This window comes from Anser brachyrhynchus (genome assembly GCF_964034855.1).
Source record: "Anser brachyrhynchus genome assembly, chromosome: 10".
NCBI classification, from domain to species: Eukaryota; Metazoa; Chordata; class Aves; order Anseriformes; family Anatidae; genus Anser; species Anser brachyrhynchus.
Window position 1 is genome coordinate 7401340 of NC_137705.1, and position 18046 is coordinate 7419385.

Genomic DNA, 18046 nt, shown 5'->3' on the forward strand with positions numbered 1-18046 from the left:
GAATATCAGATCTCCTAAAGGAGTAACAATTACCTGTTAGTGTGTCATCCAGGGGGTCAAAATGATATTGGAGCAAAAACTTCAAATTTTACTTCATCACAGTTTTTTGGTACGGTCTATTAGACCTTCCATGTGGAATGCCCCTGAGAACAAGGGCTCAAGTACTGACTTACACTGCTTTTTGCTTTTCTCTTATTAACTCTATTAATCCTTTCATAATATGACCAATGTAGGGAAGAATTCTATTTAGGAACAACAGGAAAAGGAGTAATGGATGTGCTTCTATGAAAAAGTCTATCTGAACATTTGAACGGTCAGGTTCCATCAACGAACACGGAGAAGAAATGATTTAATTAACATTATACCATTGGCATTAACCATTAGCCATTGACAGTAATATCTTCCTAGCACCATTTCAGTTAAAATAGCACACATTTTAAAGACGTTTCTTTGGAACACTGAACTCTCAGTCACAGTACACTTGACAGCTTCCTGGAGTACCCAGCTCTGCCTACAAACGGACATGGTAATTGACCATTTGCTTAACTGGTATTTGGACACCTGTGATTCCTAGATGACCTGTGCATGTAATCAACTCCTGCTTAGAGACCTCTCTCTGGCTATCAAGTACACGCAAACCACGGATCCAAGAGAGAACCAAGAATTAACAGGTCCCTCTGTGAAGACGAAAGGCACCTTCTCCTTGCTAGTGATAACACCTCTTTCCCAGCTGGTATCATTAATGGTGCCCAAACCCAGCGCCGATCCCAGACACAGCTTACAGATTTTGACTTGAATTTACTTATACTGTCGAGGAAGCAGCCTACTCATCAAGTTACAACAAAGGGAAAGTCATGTTCAGCACAACCTGTACAGGAGTCTGTGACACTCTGGAAAATGTAAAGTAATACATCCACATTCTGCTTATATGACCTGTTTTTTCCCTCCAGCCCTAAATACAGCTATCAGAGGGCACTGAGATGGTGGCTGAGAGGGCTCCACTTGTAACTGGCAGCTGTTGAACAAGACTTCACCAGCCCCGTACCAGTCTAGTCCATTCAAAAAGCCACACTGCTCAAGCAGTGCAAGAGGTAGGCACAGGAATCAAAGTCCTGGCAAGCTAATTTCATACAGAGGTGGGAAAAAGCACTTTAAACATGTTCATTAGCTCAGGAAAAAAAAAAAAAAAAAAAAAAAGAAAAGAAAAAGATAAAGATGAAAAACATACAGTTTAGACCGGAAGCCAAGAACTCCGGTCAAGAAATGATCTCCGAGACTGAGCCATGCGACGCACATTTCTATTTGTCTATCTGAGAAATGGGCATAAAGTACCTAACAAGCCTTCAGCTAAAGAATCATCTCTTTTTAATTAGTATTTACGAAAAGCTATGAGAGGTCAGGCGAAATGCCCAACATAAATACATAACAAATGCAGCAATTTAACTTTTATCTCAAGAAATAACTGCTTTAAAGTGGTGAGGTTTCGAATGCCTTGTCACCCGTGATGTTCAGTATCATCTCCTTGGGTTTTTAGAACCCTACGCCATTGAAGAGTTCTCTAGTACGTTAGCATATTTATATTCTAGTAAATGACCACGCTTCTAATATGACATACTGCTTACTGCCAAATGTCTTTTTATAGCAACGGCAAGAATCCCTGAGCGGCTTTGATAAGTTACTATTTGGGGGCCATTAGTTCAGCGATGCTACACCCCGGGAGATTACCCTGCGAGATAATGAGAAAACTTGCTCAATACTCTGTCACCTTCTGTGTATTTATACAATTTGAAGTCTGAGTAGTTAGTAGAGTTACAAATAATCTCTAACAATCCAGTGGATCACTAACGTTATCTTTGGGAGTTTGATTTTTTTTCCCCTCTGGTAAGAAGAGAAGGGTGTTACTTCCTTGGAGAAAACTTGGCAGATGAGAAAAGAGCTAGAATAAGACTGAGTGCAGTGCCTCTCTGCCTCCCTCCGTTAGGAATAAAACTGGGCAAAATACGAATCTGTGTTATTGATCCAAATGATGATTTATCAACAAAGCGAGAAGGCTTTTCAACCGATTGCGAGCATTCTTCTTTCGCTGTTGGTGACCTGCCTGGGCCTGTTTGGCATTGACCGACCGACCGGCAGGGCTGCTGCAGTGACTGCCTGCCTGGGAGAAGACCATGGGAAAGAACATCGGTTCCATTCACAGCTGAACCCTGCCAAACGCTTGCTCAACGCGTTTAGTGCTTCAGTCTTTCTATAAAATTCTTGTTTTTAAGTGAGATCTGTTTAATCTCTTTCGTAAAATACCTGAAGAATACCGATGTTCTTTCTCATGTAGTTCCCATTTGCCATTAACTCTGACTCAGCCTGAAAATATTTAAAAATAATTACCTCCAGGTGTTCAGTTTTCAGATTTTTAAAGTTAACATCCGTGTCCCTTCCCTTCATATAACTCTTGAAAGAAAAAAACTTTTTTTTTTTAACTCCATGATTGCTTTTTGCAACATACAGCTGTGATCCCTCAAATACTACACCTGTCTGACATGGTTCTAAGCTCTAAGATCTCAGAGGGTTGGTTTTGTTTGTTTGTTTGCCTTTGCTTTGTTGTTGTTTGTTTTTAAAGAAAGAAGTAGTTTCGGCTTTGGACAAAGAATTGGAAAGCTTCCCTCGAGCTCTTTCAGACTTGCAGGAGACGTGCAATACATTCACAAATACACTACAGTTTCTAAACTTTAGGAAGAGTCCCGTGGTGTTCGTTCTGTGTGCATCAATTAATAGCTTCAGGCAGCAAACATAAGATGTACAGATCAAGTTTCATAAACCCATTTTTTTTTTATACAGACATCTTACGTAAGTACTGGGCAAAAAGTCAAACTGACCTGTGCCAGTGCTAGCAGAACCATCCTTAAAAATAAAGCACGCCCATTCAAACCCACAAGCAAGTTTAGTTCAATGAAATATGTCGTAACTTCAGTCAACATCCAGAAAAACAGTTTTAACATAGGTTAGTTTAGGGGTAAGAGTATTATTCAGTACAGAATTAAGCGTGGGCTTTGAAACAAAGCAGAAGTTCATGATTATGTACTTATTATTTAATGTATGTCTCGACCAAAGTAAAAGCATGACAAGAGTGCTACTTAAACTTTTTTCCATCATACTTATCTGTTATTTGAATTTGCATTTTAGAAATGAATTAAGGCAGTCCTACTAAAACAAACATCATTTACCTGGGGATAAAATTTACTTTGTGTCAGTATGAATATTACATTTCTACGGAAACTGTGGAGAACTAATTTACATGATCTTCTAATTGCTCCAGAAGGATCGGATCCATGACTTGACATGAGAATGCAAGAAGAGGTGACTTACACAAGTCCAGCAGCAGCCTGACAAGGCATCTGAGGTCTGTAGCTGCTGAAGTTTTAAACATTCAAAGCTGCAAGATGCCGACAAATTCTGCTTTTGTGCATGTGCAGAATCGCTGTCATTCCAACATGGCTGGTGGCTGGATCAGTCTTTTACCTGCAGGTATTTCTAAAATCCTCACACCAAGACATTTTATCACGAGGCACAGACACCATGCCTCCATAGCACAGACTAAAACTGGCAGATGAAAGCCAGGGGCTTGGAGGACAGGGACCTCCCCACACTGTTGGGCTGCACTCTTCTTAACACTGAAGAATTTAATACAAGTGGACGCAACCACGAGTAACATACAGGCAGGCAGAAGAGCCACTCCTACACCACTTCTTCAGCAAATGAATGAAGTCCACAGATCCAGAAGAAAATTTTGAGCAGTAAATTTTGATTTGACCAGGGATACCAAAAGTCCTGTGCTCTGAAAGGGGTTTTTAAGACACAACCCTCTTCTGCAATTTTTTTGTTTGTTTGCTAGCTCAGGTCCTCAGCCACCGCACTGTGAATTGCTCTGAAAGAAGATCTCACCACAGATACAGCTTTTACTGCAGCAGCCAGCTAAGATCCTTTTGCAGCTCTAACCTGAATGCCTGTGCTGTGCAACGACCTCACCATGACAAAATAATAAAAATAATTGAAGAAAAAAAAGAAAAAAACAGGCCTATGAAGATCTTGCAGAGGAAACCCAGGAGCTAAAACAATCACCAGCACAGCAGACAAATTACTCGTCCTTTGATGCCACCCTGGCAGCGTGCAGCTGGTGGGGAGCAATCGCCTGTGCAGGATCTTGATCTGCTGCTCACTCACTCACTGCTGCTTCATTATCCTGCTCTAATCGTGGGGCCCAGATACCAAGGATTCCGCCCTAATCTTCCACTGATGTCCCTTTAATCATCTGATCAGTTGTGTTTGCACTGCAAGTCAGGATGAGGTCACTGCACGCCCAATTGTGTTGTGTTTAAACTTACACTCCTAGCTGACTAGACAGCATCTAAACAAAGTCAGATTCTTCTCTCCAGCAAGAAAGTTGCAGAAGAGAACATTTAAAGAGCGCAAGCTATCAGCATGACAGACTGCCACGGTGTGATTGGCACCAGTACAATCTGTCATGTCTCTAGAGAGAGTTCTTGTTTCAAAAAAAAAAAATAGTGCTTGCAACCAGCTGATATCATTGTTTAATGCTCAGCGTTAGTAAAACCACGAAGACAGGCTGACTGATAGTCATGCGTGCTTGTGTCACTCCATTCACAGAAACACAACACTTTAGCAGGGGAGAAAAAATATTAATGGAGGTGGTATATAAATATATTGCAGCATGCCAAATACAAGTCAGGTGGCACATCCGAACGCGGCACGTCACTTTATGCATCTCCATCGCTTACCACAATGGGCTTCCTTATCTCCACCAGAGTTCGTGGATATTGTAAATAAGTAGTAATAGGCATAAAGTGCTTATCTAAGAAATAGGTTTATATAATATCTTTTATATAGATTACGGTCACGTTAGCCACACTGCTGCAACCTTATGTCTCGCACTTCCTTGCTTTAAAACTATTCAGCGCACTTGCAATACCGAGTACGTTTTACTGCCCGTGCGTCACGCCATCCCATGATGAGGCAATTAAGCCACAACGATAAAACAAAGTACATCTCTTCTTGATGTTTTCAAAAATCCACCAAAAAGCAATACCTAACCAGTTTTGAAGAGGCTATTTTAAAACCCAGGTTCACCTCTGCACCTTGACGCGTTAAGAGGTTTGCTGTGCCTAGCAGGGGTTTAAAAGGTGCTGGTTCGCGTGTGCTTACACACACCTGCACCACGTATGTGCTACAGCATTGTTCTCACCGAGACACTCTTACATTTACATTGAGATGGCAATACCTAAGAAGATAAAACCATCTTCTTAAGGCAAAAATAGGATTTAAGGTCAAATCATACATTATAGAGCAAAATACAACTGCAGAAATGAACAGTTTTTAAAATTCCCTTTAAAACGTTCTTTCACATTGATGCACTTTTTGGAGGCTTCAACTCGGTTGTTGCATGAAACATTTATACTCTCCCACAAAGAGAGCTCAGAAAATCATTTTCCTCTCGGAAAATCCTTTGCTGAAGCCAAAGACAAATAAAGCACACACATCAGACCTGACTGGGTATGCTCCAAAATTACTTGTCAGTTCTGAGGATGTTTTTACTTCTCATATGAGTACTATATCACCACAAAGCTTTACATGTCATCTGTTTTCTGCATCTTTGTTTGAAAGAAGCATTGGTGTGTTTATTTCCTGCTGTGCTGTCCAGCAGTCCTAAGCAGGGGTAAGGTCTCATTGTTCCAGACGTGAATTCCTGAAACATTCCCTTGTCAATCATCTCGAAAACACACACTGCGAGTCTCCCAAAAGAGCATATAAAATCTGCCTCTGCTTTAATTGGAGTACACTGATTTATTATGCAAATTCGTAATTACAGGGAACAAAGTTGGTTTTTTATTATTTTCATTTATTTAAGAAGTGCTTTGGTTAAAAATGCACAATTCAGAATCCAAAGCTCTCACATACCCTGAAAATCAATTATTTGTGTATCATTCCAGTTCTGAAATCCCTCCATATTAACTTGCACTGCTTTAAGACAACGAAATAAAACACATCTGCATGTTTATGATGGTCCAGCACACTCAACTACAGCTCCTCATGAAATCCAAACTTGTATTCAGCAAAAGCCACTGACCGTTTGAATGATATATTTAAGGTTTTTGTGCCGCTTTCACTTCGGGTTGTTTTAAAAACAAGTTTACCAGAGCACTTAACATCGGAAATGAGAGCAAAGTCGGGAACCAGCAAACTTCATTCCTTGAGAAGGACGCTGCCTTTCGTCTTCCCTGGCCCCGCTGCACTGCATCAGGTGTGCTATTTCAGCCCTCTGAAGTTTCCCAACGTTTAAATTTGAATATTTGGAAATTATTTACTCAAGTCCCAAGAGGTGTTTTGATGGGTAGTTAGTTAACCACATCCCTTTGAGCAGAATCAGAATACAAGCGTTAGCTATTATTATTCTGCTTGTTTCATTACAGTAGTTACTGAGCAGCACTGTCTGCTTTCAAAACTGCAAAAGCAATTGCTCTCTGATTTCTAAATGCATACGTTTAAAGATTTCCTAGAGATTTACTTACTAGAAGTGAAAGCCACTCACAAGTGATCGCTGTGCTAATGTTTTAGATAAGGGAGTACAAAATGATGTGTAAGCAGGATTACACTGTTATTGCTGTTGTTGAAGAAAACAGAGGGAGTAGGAGAAAGTTCATTTTCCCTAGTAAGAATCCAAACACCAATTTTAATGCTTTAAAATCATAGGACAAAAAGGAGACAATTCTGTAACCATAATTTAGGCTATTTAAATAATGCATTTTAAATGCTATGAACATAACTACAGCACAGCCAGGGTAATGTAATTCTCTGATCGCAGAATACTAACTCAGCAGAAATGGCTTTCTCCACTACAAAAACTGCAGCAAACTGCCCCAAAGCAAACACACCCTCCCTCCCCTCGAGATTGCCACCACAGAAAGGAGAGCTGGGAGCAGATCGCAAGTAGCAGTATTAAGAACGTAGCAAAAATAGCAACTCTAAAATGTATTTAAATAAACAGCTTTCAATTGCATCCCTTCTTCCACCGCTTCCTTCCCACAACACACTGTACACCACTAATGCTAGTTTTTCAAGTTTTCCATATTTGTTACTAATCCTTTCCAAAGCCTTGTATTCAGAGCACATGAGTGGTTCTGCCGTCAATTTCAACAAGATTTAAGATTACTCTTTACTATACATGGGTTTTGCTCGAGAGATGGGGAATAACCTCTGAAGCACCCACCAGCGCAGTGCTGTTAGCCAAAGCCAGCAAAAAGACTCCAGGGTTTTGCTTTGCACCTTTGTTTTACTGCTCTTGCCTGCAGTGGCAAACTGAAATTAGTGATGCTCCCGTCAGGTTCATTTCAGCTCTTCAGAACCTCCTGGAGAGGAGTAAAACTCTCAAGCACAACGTGGGAAAGCTGATGGAGGCAGGACGTTACATTACTGATGGAGCAGAACCGCAAGCAAAATGGGGCCAAGGGCAAAAGGCTGCCAGGAGGTCCCAGAGGACGGTGGTTTCTCTGGACATATCAGACTTTACTCCACCTTTCTCCATCCCCCTTTGTCCAGGCATACCCAAATGCAAGGGCCCTAACATTTCAAAGAGACTCTGGCAAAACATGCAAGAGCGAACTCCTGGAACACTTTCCTGAGCCACTTGACAAGGGGCTGACAAGAGAATGGGTTTCTCACCAGGGAACTGGCCCTAGAGCTCCGGGTAGGTAGCTGGCTTCTAAATCTGTCAAGCATGGGAATATAAATATCACAGAGTTATTACGGAAAGACAGCAGAGTGTCTTAGATGGTAATCGGGCCATGCAGAGATTATAATGTCCACGCTATGAGCACTAATCTCTGCGTAGCCCGTTGACGACATGACAATACCTGCGCTGTCTGATTAAAAAATGGGCGCTGAATACACCATACTTTTGCTATTAAAAATAAACCAAGATGCAGGATGGGTCAGCTTCTTCCAAAATACAGCTGGAAAACTCATGGGAAGAGTCTCGTATATGTTTAACCCAAATGACATTAAAGAAATGCTTCAATTTTTCAAAACAGGCATAAAGCAAGTTAAAAATAAGAGACATTATTCCAGAGTTTCATAAAAAGGTGAATAACAGAAGAATAAACAGAAGTTCAATAAAAGACTATGTTGAGAGCATGGGAATAACAAATTAAGGTAAGAAGACCCACATAATTTCTGATTTTCCCTTTCTGCCCATTTGTACCCAGCAGTCAGGATACACCTGTACCATCACGTTCTTCCCATTCAGCATCAACACAGCTTCTTACAAGACCTTATTGCATAGTGTTATGGTTCTGGTGTAATGTATTCGTATGACTTCACATGCTCAAATGCCTGCCTAGCTTTCATCTTGCTGATGCTCCTATTCACACCACACTACAGAATTTTAATGTTTTGCCTGCAGCTATTCCTTTACATGTAGCCAACTTTAATCCTCGCAGGTTGGCTGTCAAACTCGGCTCTGCTGCAAAATAATATGCTGAGGCTGAAAACTTCTTAAAAGCTATTAGAGAACCCAAATATGAAGGGGTTTATGGCCTAACTGACAAAGTCCAGGGTATAAGAAAGTGGACTTGGAACGGAAAGCTCTCCATAAGGAAAAGAAGAAAAAGAATTTACTTAGCTAAGAACAGAGGAGTAAGAGGAAATTTTGAAGGAAGTACAAAAATAGTAGTGTCAGATCAGTAAATGTGATTCCTTGGTTTTGTCATTAAGAAGCTGCAGGACAGAAGAGACACTGAATGCATATTTTTCTTATGTACTACGTGAATAACCAGTGAAATCCACTGCCACCTGACATGAAAGCTTTGTAAGATAAAAAACCAAGCGTACAAGGATGCATTGAACTAGCCACAACGCTGACTCTAAAGGCCACTCTGCCCCAGGGTTGAAGATTTGAAGAAACACCTACTGAGATTCCTCACACCTGCCTCCGTGTGCTTGGCACCGACTGTGTGCTGCGTGGCTGTGACGAGCCCAGAGCTCCCGTAGGGCTATGGGGACAGGAGCGTCACCGAACCCCGGCAGCTGCTGCGATGGCCGTGGGCCCAAATGCCACGGGGGGAAGCCGGAGGGGTGCAGGGGAATCAGGCCTGGGGCTCTGCCCGCTTGGCGAATGCTGAGTTTTCTTTTCGGGTCTTGAAATGCAGGATTTTAACTTAAAACTCTGACTTTTCAAGATGGAGAAGGAAGAAAGGAAGCGAACCTAAGGTTAGGTAAATTGTGATAGTTTTCCAAAAGATGCTTCAAAAGTCAGACGCCTTTCCAAAATTTGAAATCTCTTGGAACTTAAATGCCCATGCTGCAACATCAGTGAAAAGAGAATAAACACGGTGGTTTGGGGGTTTGTTTAAGTCAGACCCTTATGTTATTCTACCCTGATATAATGACTGTAGGCACTAGTCAGTTTTCAGTCATAAAAAAAGGCTCGTTGCAGCTTATCTCATTAACACCGCTCAACCGTAATCGGTGTGAAACAACCGCTCCGTGCTTCAAGCCACCGAAACACGCTAACTGCGCCCATTAAAGCTTTACGGCAGCGGTAGCGCGGCGAAGCCTCCGGAAACCACGAAGGCAGCGAGCCCAGGGCAGCACCCCGGGGTGCTGGCACAGGGCGGCCTTCGGGCCGCGGCCGGGCCCTCCCCAAAGGGCTCGGCGCGACCCCAACGGCTCCTGAACTTTGGCCAAGCGGCTCCGGTGACGTTACCTCCGGTGGCGCCCGAAGATGGCCGTGGCGGCGGGGCCGGCCCTCAGGCCGCTCTCCCCTCTCCCCAGCGAGCTGACAGGCCGGGCCCGGCAGCCATGGGAGGCCTCGGCCCCCTGCGTGCCGCCCCGCGGGGCCGCGGCCCTACGGAGCAGGATTTGGGGTTTTGAAGCCCTGCTGCGGGTGGGTGCCGGGCTCCTTCCCAGGTCAGCGCTCGGCCAAAGACAAAACAAAACAAAACGCGGAGCTGCTGAGGGGGGGAAAAAAAAATAGGAAGAGGAAGAAACAGCTCGCGGCTTTCGCTCTTGTTTTAAATTACCATAATCCGAGCTGAAATTTCTGGCCTTTCCTCACTCACCGAACTCATGTTTAGAGCCAAGCAACCCTTTCTCCACTGAAATAAAAAGGCTGCTGAGAGGAAAGGCCTTCGGCTATCGGTATCAGTGCATTGCTTGTCTGTAAAGAACAGCTGAGCAGAAGCAGGGAGCACGACTTGAGGAGGGGTGGTTAGTTTGCATTTATTTTTGCTCTTTATTTTTTTAAAGGAACACACAGAAGCCCAGAGACTGCACCTCCGATTAACAAGCTTAGAAACACATACTACATCCTCAAACACTTTTATCAAATAGCAGCTTTCCCATGCCTCTGAGATAGCGATCAGTTCCTCTTTCGCTCTGAATTTCAAGAGAAGCTGACAGCTCACATCACCTATCCACTAATAAAGGGCAGCTCAGGGATACAAAGACAGCTCCCTGGACTGCATTGTTTTAAAAACATCTCCTTCCATTGTCAAAATTAGCACCAGTCACGTGTGCTTTTGGAGGATTTGTTTTTATTGTACGCTATTCTAAGTGATGCCTATAATTAAAGCTGGGTAAGTCCCTAACAGATTTTAGTGGTTCACAAAATTCTTGACTTGAAACTACCATGTGGGAAACCAGCACTGATGTATTTGCTTTCTTACCAACTAGAATTTATCTTTCCTTAACCTTTGATTTGGTCTATTCTCATTCTGGGACCAAGAGGGTAACTTTTACTGGGTTGCTTGTTCCACAAATAAACTGACCAGGACCAGGCAATTTAATTCCAGTACTGCACAGCGTAGTAAGTTGTCTTCCTTCTGAGCAGGAGCGAGGACAAAGAGTCCGATCGCTAAGAAACCCCAGCAGCTGGGTGTCAGAGCAGGGCTGGGATGGAAGCGAGAGGCACGACGGTACATTCACATGGACAGAAAACCGCAACAGCCCATCGAACGGTGCACCATTGCTGAGAGAATGCACCGGGGTTTTAGGCTTTGCTATGTCACAGCGTATATGCTGACTGTCTCCATCTTTGCATGTGTTTTTATTTACTGTTTTCCAAGGACCAAAGGTTTCTGAGTGACTTTATACAGTAAACACTCACAGGATTTCACCCTGAAGCAGACTGATGCGTGTGGCACAGCTAAACGACAAGTCGGAATGTGCATTCTGACAAACGCAGCAGAAATTTTACTTCATGAAGTAAAAGCAGCCTCTTATATAATATAAGGCAATGGAACGCTGAAATTATTGTCCTGGTGCTAAATATTACAAAGGTTTTAAGTTCTGTTTTCTAGCAACTCCACTTAAAGTCATTAAAAAAAAAAAAAAAACAAAACACAAAGCAACATTATTTGATTCAATATAAACACTGAAATCATCAGTGAATATCCAGGTTCAGAGGCCTAGAATTATCCGTGAAAGCTGCGAGAATGCTTCGTGCACATCCAGTCACCTGCCTGAACACACGGGATGGCCGTGGAGTGGCACGCTCTGCTGCCTGCTGGCTCGCAGCGCCGGCCTCCTGCAGGAAGGGCAGCCAGCTCAGGGCGGCAGGGAGAGGGGCAGCTTGCTGGGCATCAGGAACCGAATTTCCAGGTCTTTGCTGCTGCAAAATCACCCAGGAGAAGGACAACTGGAAATGTGTCAACCCCGCCTTTCCACGTTTGCTCACTGAACACAAACGTGAAGTATTTGTATCATGTGTGATGCTATCACTAAGCACACGCATCCAGCACGAAGGAGTACTGCAGAACCTTAAGAAGTAGCCCCCTCCCAATCATTCCACAGCCTAAAGTATTCTGCATGTTTTGCATTTTCATTAAAATACTTTTTCAGCTTGGCTAAAGGATTTTAAGTCTTTTATTTACATTATATTTTCTCATCTGGTCTTGTGAAGTGAGACAAATGCCACTCTGCCATCTCTCCTTCACTTGTCCGCATTCTGTTCTGTATTTTGAAATAAATGCACTTTAAGAAGAACAGAGAGCTGGATTAGACGTGACCCCCAGCACCTCCACCACTGACACAGGTCCCACAGATACTGGCATGCAAATGTCTTATTAAGCTGGCAGGCAAAAAAAAAAAATAAATGCAAAACATGACGTGCAACCTGAAGCTGTGTGCACGCACTGGGTAGGAGGTGCTGCAACGGGAGGGCAAGTGATGGCAAAATGCACACAGGACAAAGGCAGCGACGACTAGGCTTCATTATCTGCACTGCACACGAAATAACTCATTTATCCTTTCTAAAAATTCAGCAATCTCAGGCACCAATTTCACAATCACTTTAAGCTGGCTGGCGCAAGCTCGTCCTGCCACAGCAAAAAGTGTGCCTGCCCTCTCCCCCAATCCCGACCGCTCGGTTCGAGCCTCCGTACCATCTGCTCTCCTCCTAACAAAGAGCAAAACGATCGGTTCAGAGTCCTGACAGCCCCACAAACCGCACGCCTTATTGTGCCAAAGCTAGCAATTAACGGAGCGAGGACTAGCACGTATTAAAAAGCGACTTGATCACAGGGGAAGGGCTACAGGCCAGAGCAACTTTTAAACAGCTGGCAGCGACAAAGAACCGGGTCGGGAGCTGCGGTAATGATTATTTTGACTAGATCCTAAAAGTTTTGAGGGGGATGTAAAAATTTGGACTTCCAAGGAATTTCATCTGATTGATATCAAGACAGCGCGAACCAGGCTTGCTTACACTGCAGCCTGCTTAGATTTACATTTAGGACATTCTAAAATGACTTTGTTGTAAATATTTTGTTTCACAGAGATTGTTTGGTTACTGGTTACTATTATTATTCTTCCTGGAAGGAAGAGAATGACAGGCCTTGAGCCAACACCAAACTTCTTGAACTTGGTCAATTGAGAACTCCTGTGTGGTTACTTGGAAAACCCACTGTGCTGCTCTGGGGGAGGCACCGAATGAACCCTGCCATACGCTGTGATACCCTGAAACCAACCTCAGCGTACAGAGCAGCAGGATTACATAAAACGTACTGCTACTGACTTGTCTCTGAAGTCTTGCGTGTGTTTTTTTTCCCCTGAAGCTGGAGAGAAGCACTCTGAAGTAGCATCATGAATGAAATTCCAGCCCTCCAGAACCGTGGGGCAAGGGGTTTGGAAATCAGCACGTTTTTATCTGGCACAGCTGCTGCTTTGGAGCATGTCTTATGTGCTGCAGAAAACACACGTACATCTGGCACGATTTCTAGTTCTGGTGTTTTCTTTTTCCAAACCAGAGTGCTTAGAGGTTTCTTGGGTTTTAGAAAAGCAGAACGAGTCCAAAACAAAATGGATTACATTTTATGTAATGAGCACAAATTGAGTACAGAGAACAACTTGTCAGGCTTCTTGGTACACAATCAAGTGACAGCACTTTATGCCTTAGTATCAACTCCACTTACACAGGGTGCTTGCTTCTATCAGAAATACAAAATATAAATGCTACCCATATAGCATGCATGTACACAGAGCAAAGACTGAAAATACCTTCTATATAGACTTACGCCTTTTTCACAGATCAGAAACAGAGAAAGACATTTGGTACATTAGATTTCAGGCGTGCGACCACAGCTATTGTTCAGTGCTGCCACTTGGACAACTGGGACAGGGCAGAGGAAATATCAAGCAGCCCAGGAGTTGGTCAGGGCTTTCAGATCATCCTAAGTAGCTGCCAAGCATCCAGCTGCCCCAGGTACCTTCTCCTGATTACAAAAAAAGTGATGGGTATTGTCCTAAAGGTCAGTACCCATCTTTGTTCTGAATATTGATCAATCCCATGGAAAGCAGGCTGGACAGAGAAAGGAACTGGTCCCTACCAACATTAAGTGACACCATCTGTCATTACCATTCTGTGACAACTGAGATGTGACCATCACACCTTGCAATACTACTTACATGTATAGGTTTATAACATTTCTATGGCTATCAAAGCAAGCATAAGTATTTCCAGAAGCTGGCTGGTGGATAGCTTTGTGACCGACGTGACTCCTTTGGTCAAGAAATACATGGCATTACGGCAGGGAGGGGACTGAACAGTGCTGGTTTAAAACCTTTCCTTTGACCTTACAGACCAGGAGAGGGCCAACACGGCACGCTTCCAGGCACATATATGGTTATGAGTGGCTTGTCATAGACTGTAAATCAAAGGGAAACTGAAGAAAACGAGTGCCAGCCAGTCCCATGCCAATAACGAGAAGGGCCAGAGTGGTACTGTAAGGTTTCTCCTTATGATCTAGAAATACGGAAGAAATGAAAACGATTACTTCACTAAGCTCACCCTAATACAGCTGACAGTTATAAGAACACCAAAATGCTTAGCCTACTAACTCAAACAAAGACATAGCCATGTGGTAACAAAGGAGATACAGCCAGCTTTCCTCTTAGCGAGGGGACAAGTCGTGAACTCCATGTGAGTATTTATGGACGCTAACAAAAAAGCTTTTAAAACCATCCAAATATACTGTACAAAACTTCTGATCAGCCCAAATGCAGCTCTACAAATAAAACCACAAACACTGGACAGCTTCAGACTCCAAGGTGCAGAGGCTTAAGGAAAGGGGTACACCATCTACCTAACCTGCAGGATTAGCTGCCATACAGCACAGAAGCGAGGGCTTCTGCTGGCTGCTAGATACGACAAACAGGTTCTTTGGAACCTGCAGGGTCACACGCAGAGGAGGCAGCACAGTGCAACTTCTGCCTGGAGGAGGAAGAAAATCCTACAGGGTAAAAACATTAGAGGATGATCTGGCTAAAAGGGAAGACTTCCTTGGGAAAGCTACTATATATAGAATCTTGAGTTAAAGATTTTCTGACAATCTTGCCAAGCAGGGAAGAAAAACCCAGTTATGTAGAAACTGCTTTAACTCTCCTGGAGCTTTGTCTAATTGCATCCTTTAGAAACCGGCAGGAAGAGCGAGAGTTTCATACCAACAGTGACAACTCATTACTGGTGGAACAGAGAACAGGAAAGAGGACTAGAGGCTCTTGACGATGCTGCTTCTTTCTCTGGTACAACCTGGGGAAACTAGTTAGAATGTAATTGCAATCTCTGTGCCCAGCAGCTCTCTCAGACATCGCAGAATGTTTACGTGGGAGCAGACCAGGCGAGTTTATTAGGAGTTTATGTATTAGACACTGATGGCTTCTCCTCCTGCATCATTTGGCTGTTGTTCAAAGGATTAACCTGTTGCTCTGCTGCACAACCAAAGGAACATCTATGTAAGTTATAGGGTAAACATCTTGATTTTCTACACATGCAGTACCTCAGGATTTTGTTCCACGAACAGCAGATAACAGGGTTTGCTGTAAGTATTTTGGCTGTTACTGCTTGAAACAGATAACACTATCCAGCCAACAATAGTATCACACGCTTATGTACAATTTCATGGCGTATTTATATTACTCATACATTTTACTCATCAATACACTTACAGGTTTTACTCATATGTTTTACTCATCAATACTCTTAAAGGTTTCACCGTATAGGAAGCGATACACACTCCCTCTTCTGGTAACATCTTAAGAAATCTAGTTTCTAGACTTTGTGTATCAAAATGTTAGATTTTAAGTGTATCCACTTGGAGAACTGGTGGACATTCCTCCTCCTGCTCTACTGCAAAAGCAGTGTGAAAGCTACACACACACATGCTATCCACCTCTAACTCTAAAAATTATTATTTAGACTACAGAAAATAAGATTTTTTAGATACACTTAAGAAATCCAGGAAAAAAAAAGGAGGGTGTGAGAAGAAAACAAACGTAAGACGACATGTGCACATGCATGCATTTATTCATTTCCCTCCTTCATGGTCAGCGCCTCATAGAGCTGGGAGAGGTGTCCCAAGTAAAAACTGTTGTTTTTTTCCACCAAACCACACCAAATCTGAGAATGTTATGTCATTACGCAAATCACACTAATACACATTGCTGCCAAAACACTAAGAAAAAATACTGAAAAAGCTTCTGTTTCCTCTTGCTAAACCTCTCCTCCTTTTTTCTCCCTTCTTCCACTTTTCCCCCTCAATACAGAGTAATGAACTCAGCAATCTACCTACTTCATCCTCCCTGTTATGAGGTCATTTTCTCCTACTTTCCTTACTTAGCTTCCTCTTTATTGTCTCCATCTATTTCTTTTATAACTATGTTTTACTTCGGCTCTTTGTTTTACATTTCCCTTTTTAGCAATTCCCTTGTGTTCTCTCCTTCCCCCCCTCGGACACACACCCCCAGACTGCACACCACTTCACTGTAGCTGCAGGGAGAGCTCTGCCAAGCTGCCGTCCTCCTGCCCATGCTGGCTGGCTACTGCCACCACGGCCTCTTCATGCCCTCGGGCAGGTGCTGCACAGCTCCCAGCCCTCCTCCAGCATCGCGGCTGGATGCTGGGAGCAGTGGTGGCTTGGCAAAATATTAACCTGACCGCTGGGTACTGCTGAGATTACCTATCTGCCATCCGTAGCTGTGCTCACAGAGAAAAAGAGGCTAAGCGCAAATCCGCTCTCTTCCGAACGTGGCAGTTGTTTGAGAGATGGCTGGTGGGATGAGAGGGTACAGTCTGTGCAACTTGAAACTAGGTGCTGTCATGAAAAAAACAAGAAAAACTATATTCTTTATGACAGTTCAATACTCCGCACCGTTTTACGAGCTTCCCAGGATACTCCTCCCTGGAATTACGAAGAGCTGCGGTGTTCATCTGAGGTTTGCAATTCTTGGAATAATCTACTCACTGCATGAGAACACAAACTTCTCCCTCAAAATAAACGGGGAAGTCCTTATAAATACTTAAGTGCTTTGCATGCAGTTGGCTTTTGAAATTAAACTACTACCAGCCCCACTCCACCCCCAGCACCCAGTTCACATCTCGATGGCTATGACACATTCCCAGCTCTCCTCCATGACAGCAGCAATCTTGCTTCTTTTAAAAACCGATCCAGTCTCCTTTCAGCTCCCTAGCTCCCAAACAGGTTGCAGCTTCATTCTTCTGTGCTCAGCTCAGGGCTCCGTGCCAAGCCCTGCGTGCCCATGGCCTGCCCTCGCAATGCATGCCACCTCCTCTGGCTGAGCTCCAGCTTGAAGGAGTGGCTTAGGCGCTAGAAAGAGCCCTTTTAGCTGGGAAGGAAACCTTCCAAGGATGTGGAGCATGTAAACCGATGCAGAATTGCCTTCTCTGCATCTGCAGAAAGTCTGAAATAGTTCTGAGAGCTGTGTTCTGCTCCACAAGCCGAATTAATTTTGAATGAATGATGCAACTTAGCATTGAATTTTAGGTGAGCTACCTCTCTCATTTTGGACCACTTTTAACCGTAAGCCTGACGTGACTATTCCAGCTGGCTTCTTCCAAGGTGAAACTGAAGTCAAACACACTCAACAGCTACTTTATGAGAACTACTTGCTTTCTTCAGATCTTACTAAATCTGTCAATCAATACACTCTCGCTGAGCAAGTACTTTTGTAAAGCAACAGCGAACATGGCAGTGCTTCCTCTTTTCCCACAAAGATAACTATCTTTATTCTCTTTCTTTCCGCTTGTTCTCCCTGTGCTGATGTCTACCTTGAAAAGGGAGCAGTCTGCCTCAGTCTCTGCATACTTAGCACGGTAATTGTTACAAAGGAGCAGGGTTTCCATGTAACACCTGTATAATTATCTGTTAGCCTTGTTTTAAAATACTTTAACCACTTAGTGAGAACAAAATAGTAAAGATATTCTCTGTCCAGACAGTAATAAAACACAAGGATTTCTGCACGTAGGCCTTCTGCTATGGCAGAACAGCACAAAATTTGGTTCATGCTAACCAAAGGTAAGAAAGCCAAAAGCACACCAGAACATTTTTAAGTTCACAATATTTTAGCACACATGGTGCTGTAGAGTAACATGAGTTACATCGTAAGCAGTAAACCAAGCAAATTTCTTCTTTAAAACTGAAGCTGAACACCATAATTTTCATGTTCGTTGATACTTAATATTGCTTTACAT

General features: G+C 43.2%; 1 protein-coding gene across 7 annotated transcripts in view; it reads right to left on the bottom strand.

The window, feature by feature from the left end:
• Positions 1 to 18046, bottom strand: part of ATXN7 (ataxin 7) — an 83084-nt gene that overhangs the window by 12735 nt on the left and 52303 nt on the right. The gene's annotated exons all lie outside the window — the stretch shown is intronic.